Here is a 6,000-nt window from a genome sequence, read left to right as displayed (position 1 = left end):
CTTGTCTTGTTTCCAAGACATTGTTTTTGAGTCGTTATTTCAATGTCTGTGGAATGTTCTAATATTGGTCTATAATCCTCCAGTGCTTTATTTGTCCCCCCCACCCCATACCCACTGATTGGCTCATGAACATTGACAAAACACTACAGAAAAGCCATCTTGCTTGATTTGATTTTATGTGTCACATTATTGGCCCATTATGCACGGCCGCCGAAACGGCGATTTTGGGTCACATGGAAAATGCGGAGGGGGAAGACGCGATGCGCACCGGTTATGCATGGGGCGGGGCGCGGCGGCGGCAAAACCCAGAGTAACCGATTATGCACGCGGCGATCTGGGCGCCGCTTCTGGTTGCGCCCCGGTCACCCGGAAGCTGCGCTTTCTTTCGCGTTTCACTGACGCGGCTTTTTCGGCGGCATGCACCGAAGCTGCGGCCAGTCGCAGTCGGCTCCGTGCGTTATCGGTGATTTTAGTCGCCGCCATTCCACCCCGAATGTGCGTTATTTCCCCCGTGCATAATGGGTCATTGAGGTTCCTTTGTGGGGAAATAATACCCCGCCTCCCCCCGAAGGCTCGAGGCGGCTTACATAAACCCGTCCCCTAAAACCATAAAATGACAATAAAAACCAATGATTTACAATAATTGTAACAGCGATGGCGTAGCCTACTCATTTGCTCTCCGCATCCTCATCTACGGTGGGGGTGACGCTTTCTACCGCCAGTTTGTGAGGGGGGGGGCTGATCTTCTTTCCGCCCGGCCTCAGTTATAAGCCTGGCGGAAGAGCTCCGTCTTACAGGTAATTCCTGCAGGGCCCTCAGCTCTTCCGGGAGCTCATTCCACCAGGTTGGGGCCAGGACCGAAAAGGCCCTGGCTCTAGTCGAGGCCAGGCGGGCTTCCTTGGGGCCGGGAACGACCAATTAATGTGCCTATGTGCCATCAGTAATGCAGAGGAAGAAAAAGTGGTATATACATGCTTCGGTTCCCACTTTCATGTTTTTTCACATTATCCTAGTGACACCAGTAGAAGGAAAACCACTACATAGGGCTAACCTATGGACTAATAAAGGAATGAGGGACATTTCTCGCGCTTAGTAGACAGATCCATACGCCAAACCTAGGCATGGCTGTTTTTTCTTTAAAATTAAAAATGTAACTGAATTTTGTGATTCACTTCATGAGTTCATGATTATGCTGTTTTTGTGGTTTCACTGTGCTCAAGATAAAAATCTAAAATCACCCAGTATCAATTCAAGAGAAAAAATGACATCAAAATTCATTATTGTTGTTCAGAGCTTGGGTGTTTAAAAATAGTTCCAACTGAGTCATGATTTTTCATGCTAATACTAACAAGCTTTTTCCATTTCATTTGGCAAATTTTGTAGTTACGAGATGGCCATTCCCTTGTTAAAGTAATGACTTACTAAGGTGAGATGTATGTTAACTGATGTTTTCTAATGATCACTTATTAGTAGAAAATAATGCCCTGACAACGTGGTCTAAGACAAACCCCGGCTGGCTTCCATATCAAGCAAAACTCATTTGTTAGCAAGATGTGCTTATATATTAAACCATATTTCTTATTAATAAGGTTCTTTCTGAAACAAAATCTGATATTGCTTTTTTTTAACCAAGAATATGTTAGTTAACTATATGTTTCATGAAATAATTAAAAAAGGTAAATGGACATGATTAAACTGGATTATACACTTTCCATTTTTGTCTTGATAAAAATGCTACTGGATGAATCCAGCGACGGGCTTCCATAGACATAGGGATCTCCATTCATGAAACACAGCCTTTGTGGAGCTTCCTTTCTATGACTGCTGCAACTGCTTCCCAGATCTTGCTCCTTTCTCCCAGGGGTTCCTTTCTCCCAGGGGCAAGATTTTGGGGCCATTTCTAATTGCTGTGGGAAAGAAGAGTCATGAAATTCATACTGTGCAGGCATAAGTTTTTGTGCTCATGGAAATGCTCCTTTGGTTTCACTCCATTGTGGGAATCACAATCCAGCAAAAAAGCTAAGGACTTTCATGTTCTATGAAAAAGGTTAAGTGCCTGCTTAAATATCTCTTTGATAATAATGGCTCTTGAAAGTAATTTGGCTTGTTTGTGTCCTTTGTACTTAGATCAATATGCTGTTCTACAGTGATCCTTCTTTCTCCTCTTTAAAATGAGGCATGCTTCAATAGATAACACAGAAAACTATTTTATAGTAGAATGCCAAAAACCCACAGTGACAAACAGATGGTCACCACTGGTAAATGTATAAATATTGCTATGAATTTGCTGATTTGATTGACATCTATGGGTCAATTATTATGGTTTCTACTACAGAGGTAAGCAAACTATTTCAGACATTGCTTAAATGTTTTCCTCATTTTGAAACTGAGTCTTTTAAAATACTTTGTCCATCTAGGCTGCATAAACAGCACCAATTATACTCAATTTCTGTAATCAAGCAGGTTATATAAACTGATATATGATGACCATGTTAGATAAAGCCAGTTCTAAAGTTAAACAATGGATCTAGGTTTCCCACTTTTGAGCTGCAACTTTTGGAATTATCCACAATATATTCTATGGGCCTCTGAGGGTGATCTTTGCTAGAATGAATGAGGGAAATATAATGCTTTAAATATAGACCCAAAGGGAAAATCTATTGTGGTTAAAACCACAGGCTTTGCCTCATTTGAGGAATAAATTACACATATATTTTGTTAGGTTATTCTGAGCTATAACATTTATATTCATTATTTAGTCATTGTTCATGCTTTTCTTTAGAAGTCCTTAGTCTGTGTCATATCTGTATTGTGATTTGTCTATATTTTGACAACTGTCTCTATGAATCAACCAGTGAAGAGAGGACAGTGTCACAGATGATAAATGTGAATGAAGATGATCAAGTGACCTGAGAAATGAAGCTTAAAATATTAAATGTGGTTTCTGTTCAGGAATCAAAATTGATGGCCTCTTTCTTTTACTATATGATACTAGTACATTTTTACTTAGATGTCTCAGAGTTAAGATGAACTTTTAAAGCAAAAATATGTGACATTAGCATGCATATGACAAGACTTAATCATCGCCGTGTAAATGATTCCCAGGTGACTAAAGAAAGTAGGCATTTTCCATTTAAAGTTACTTCTCTCAACTTTCTGAGTGGGAATGCCATAGACATGTGCTAATATTTCACTTCAGGATTCCATAATTAATAATTAGTAAATTCTACATCAGTCAAGGAAATGATACTGAACCCTCATCTTCTTTATAACCCAAAAGTTACTGACAAATTTTATTAATCCAATATAAAAGTTTGTGTCCATCTTCAACTGAAATTAACCATTTGAGAATTTGCTTTAAAGCCATTTTACTTTGGAGGCAATTCACTGTCTGTGAGCTCTGTATCTGAAGTATACAGACAACTGTAGCTGATGGCAGAAGCTTTAAGATGTCCTTACCCATCTTGGTAGTTGCTGGTTCCTTTAGGGAGGAGGAACAAGTAATCAAAGTGCAGGAAAATTGCTGAAACCTTTTTGGTCTGCTTCTCAGTTGTTCATATAAGACTGGATTTGCTGTAGAAGATTAGTAAGGTGAGTTGTGGCACTGCTGAAATTTTGTTTGACATTTTATCAGTGCTCAAAGATGTCACAGCCAGTACTTTCAGAGCAAAACTATGTTACCCTTTTATTCATGTATTCTCATGGGACAGTGCCTTATAGAGAGGAAGGGTTCCTGCCTTATCCCCAAAGAGTATTCTCATGTGAACACTATGTGCATGGAACAGAGCATGAAGTTACTGAACAGGAGCCCAGATTTAAGCAAAGTCAGGCTTTGAAATAGTCAAGCAGCACAATCTTTAATTGTTTTTCCCGGGAATAAACTTTACTGTAGCAGCTTTGAGAACCAGTTGGTGTAGTGGTTAGCAGTGAGGATTTCTAATCTGGCAAGCTGGGCTTGATTCTGCGCTCCCCTATATGCAGCCAGCTGAGTGACCCTGGGCTCGCCACAACACTGATAAAGCTGTTCTGACTGAGCAGTAATATCAGGGCTCTCTCAGCCTCACTACCTCACAAGGTGTGAGAGAGAAAAGGGATGGCGAATGTAAGCTGCTTTCAGACTTTTCAGGGAGAGAAAAGCAGCATATAAGAACCAACTCTTCTCCAGATTCTGAGTAGATCGGCTCAAGATTGTTCTCAAAAGATCTATTTAGAGACGTGAAGGGTGTTTTTGCCCATTGTTTTATTTAATTCTGAATGATTCATTGTGCACACAATGTTTTTAGTTTCCATGCTTTCATCATTTAAGTGATGACTGCTGTGCAATTAAGAACTGAACTACAGAATAGAAGGATAAACAGAGTTTCACCAGCAGTGTTGATGTTGTTCATTCTTATTCGAGAAGGGTGATGAGAGAAACATGAGATGGAAGAGCTAAAAACAAAGTGGTGTAGAAATGCAGTGTCAGGCTGTTTTCTAGTCAACCCCGCTCCCCCCAAGCTAGACAAAGAATGTTCTCATTAGGCTGGCAAGACCTCGTTAACTTTAACAAGGCAGTACAGGTGCTAGTGGAAGCAGACTTTAGACCAATATCTGTACATCCAAGCAGACAACAATTGGAGAAGTGAAAATTTGACTCATTTGTGTGTGTCTTTTATTTGTGCACAACAAGGCTCCAGCGTCTGATGCTTTTTAGGTAGATGGAGGCATTTTGATCATGCCCCACAGTGAGTGCTAATGAAGCATTCTGCACACATTGAGCATGATTTTTATTTGTGCACTATCCCTGTTAATAACAGCATCTAATTAAGGCACCCATTAAAAGTCCATAATGTTAATTTAATGGAAAAATTCCAATAGAACTCCATTAGACTCCCTGTTAGCTTAACATTATACAACTTTAACAAATGCCTTAATTAGATGTTGTTACTGGAAAAAAAGAATATCATACAATGAAAATTAGCCTTTATTTAAAATTGAAAGTAGTATTGCCTATCACTACTGCTTCATTTATCATGAATTATGGACCCCTGGGGCATTTGTAAAAGTTCAGTGATTGGTCATCTTGTATCTAGTTGGCAAACATGATTCAGTTCACTTGCGTAGAAGGGTAGCTTTCACAACTGACTTGCAGGAGGGTATTATGAGCTGTAATAAGATGTGAATCACCAATATTTGGTATATTACCTCCCCACAGGAGCGTTGGCACAGCATGGGAGAGGGAGATTGACCTAGCAGTCAGTGGACTGCGCCAACACTCCATGGAATCCAGAGACACCCTGGGGACCCACACCATTCCCAGCTGGAAGATCAGATCCCCTTGACAACTGAAGTCCACCCCTAAGCCTGTCATACTAGAAAAAGATGTAATGTTTATACCCTGTTGCATATTGCATGTATTTACCAGATCACTATCTTCTACAGATGATTAAGGAAGACCACTGTATGTAGAAAATAATGATGACAGCATGAGGTGGGCCTCAGTGAAAAACCTCAGTTGATATGGTGGTAGAAAGTGATGACCATTTGTTCCTATGCGTCCCAACCAGCTGATGTGAAGATAATCACCTCCCACACCTCCTGAATCATAAACAATGACCAAGGTGAGTCTTGTCCATGCTTCTTTCAGGTGCTTTTCAAATGGGCTCTTTAACCCATTTAGCTTCTGAATAGATTGTTTAAAAGATTTCACTCATCTCAAGGATAAAGTATAACAACAACAAAAAGTCATTAGATCAAAACAAGTTTTGGAGAACTTGAATGAAGGCTTCATTAGCTGCAGGAGGTCAGCATTTAATCCTTCAGGTGTGCATAACCTTTAAAAAGCTATTTGCCTTCCGAAACCAAAGCTGGTTAAATACCTGAAAGAGACCTGAATCAGCGTCTCTGTACAGAACCACAAGATTAACCAGATGGAACTTCAAGGGCACCATTGTAATCGGGACATGACACTGGAATAGATCAGGTGAATGGAGTATAGGAAAAATAAGGAAGCAATGAGGT

The 6,000-nt window shown here is 40.2% G+C and overlaps 1 long non-coding RNA gene across 1 annotated transcript in view; it reads right to left on the bottom strand.

The window, feature by feature from the left end:
* Positions 1 to 1,093: 1,093 nt before the first annotated feature.
* The window catches only part of LOC143841784 (uncharacterized), a 72,878-nt gene continuing 67,971 nt past the window's right edge, over positions 1,094 to 6,000 (bottom strand). The window contains exons 2-3 of the long non-coding RNA XR_013232825.1: positions 3,460 to 3,573; positions 1,094 to 1,907 (exon numbers count right to left, since the gene is read on the bottom strand). This is a non-coding gene — a long non-coding RNA (uncharacterized LOC143841784). The remainder of the gene's footprint in view (positions 1,908 to 3,459; positions 3,574 to 6,000) is intronic.

This window comes from Paroedura picta, chromosome 7 (genome assembly GCF_049243985.1).
Source record: "Paroedura picta isolate Pp20150507F chromosome 7, Ppicta_v3.0, whole genome shotgun sequence".
In the NCBI taxonomy this organism is placed as follows: domain Eukaryota; kingdom Metazoa; phylum Chordata; class Lepidosauria; order Squamata; family Gekkonidae; genus Paroedura; species Paroedura picta.
The sequence above is the reverse complement of the archived record's forward strand: the minus strand, read 5'-3'. Positions and strand labels throughout refer to the sequence as shown.